Source organism: Haliotis asinina, chromosome 14, assembly GCF_037392515.1.
Source record: "Haliotis asinina isolate JCU_RB_2024 chromosome 14, JCU_Hal_asi_v2, whole genome shotgun sequence".
NCBI lineage: Eukaryota > Metazoa > Mollusca > Gastropoda > Lepetellida > Haliotidae > Haliotis > Haliotis asinina.
Genome location: NC_090293.1, coordinates 35,753,568 through 35,755,304, shown reverse-complemented (window position 1 = coordinate 35,755,304; position 1,737 = coordinate 35,753,568).

Here is a 1,737-nt window from a genome sequence, read left to right as displayed (position 1 = left end):
TCAATATGCTTCCGTCGAGATAATTGCAGATTTAAGGGATGTGTGGGATGTTTGATTTATCTTATCAAGAAAATAGAACACTTTGTTACAAACGGTTTTAATGCTAGCGTAGACCCTCTATTTTCAATCGCTTACTTCGTTTCATGAACCGAGAAAACTGTCATGGTCGATTTCTTGTCATGTAGGCATCCTCATCTCATTATGCCACGTGATCACTAACATGACACTGACTGCAACACGTGTGTATCCAAGGTTCTGTGCTTTCTTGTGTAATATATTTATGCTAGCATTGTAAATATTGTGATTATTTTATGGACTCGTGCAATAGTAGATATATATGTGATCTCGAACAAATGGATTCAATCAATATATATTTGGTGAGATAATCGTTTGACTTTCATTCTGCTGTAATATTATTTATTTTGAAATACTTGACTGGAGGTTGTCCTCCATAATTTTAATGTCTGTGATTCTCATTGTAACACTTCGTTTGAATAAACAGTGTTTCTTACAAACCCTTACGAAGCATTGTACTTGGAAAAGAACCAATAGTTTCTAAGGAGGTAAGTATTGTCAACTGAGTACTCATGGGTTTAAGTGTGGAAACTTTCCGACATCCACCCCTTGCAGTAAAAATCAATCTAAGGCCTTTGGTGCATGCTGAAATAAAAACTGGATGGCCCTCTCTTCACACTGACCGACCTGGTCTCATGATTTTTCGCACTAGAACGCCTGGGAGGAGTACCTGAATATGTGCGGTATGTCAAACATTCCAGGTGAAGCAATCAACTTCACCCAGAGGGATAATCTCATGATGACACCGTGATATTAACAAAACACTATCCGCAATGATAAAAGGACGTTTATTCCAATTCCAGTTTCCAATGACCCATTGTTAGGAACAACGATTAAGATAACTCCATACTTTACACCATTATTTTGTATTTCACACATGCGCAGATGAACATGCAGATGCGTCCAAGTGCTGATGACGTGGCAGGGGCGGGCGACTTATGGATAGGTCCGAGCCCGAAACTTCCGGTTCCCGTGTCAGTGCCAGAAGTGTTGCCGTCATTTTCTGGCATGGGTCCATTGTCTGGATAGAAACACACATGTATGACAGAGCGTGTTTTTATCCTTCTGTTACTGTTTACCTGATGGGCAAAACTGATAGTGACAATAGGTATATTTTTGTTGTCAACAAGACCAACTCGACTAAGTATTCTCTTTCTCGTCTTTTCTTTTAAGACATGAGAGTAATATTTCATAACACTGATCTTAAGGGTCCATTAAACCTTAATCTCTTACCAGAGATAACAATATGTTATTAAGGTATAAGTGGTACATTGAGGGGAGATACCTGATGGATAGGTTTATCGTCGGTGGCTGCATACATATAATTTGATCTATCCAAGAAAACTAAGTTAAATTTAAATGTCAAAATAGGAGTAAATAACATCGCTTTCCTTAGACGTCCTCACTCATTACCAAACTACATGCATGCATAAAGGGCCCACGTTACAAATACAAAAATACCACCGGTGGTTAAATTAAATGTGTCTGAATGCGCCCTCTGTGGGACTCAATTCTCATGCTATCGACCACTTGTTATCACGTTAGAGATCTAACCTAAACGTTCCTACGGTACTTACCAAATGCCCACATAGTTTTCTCTTTGGAAGCAATAATCGCATGGGCAACACTGTACGTCATAGGCAGTTCTTTCAGTGCTACCTT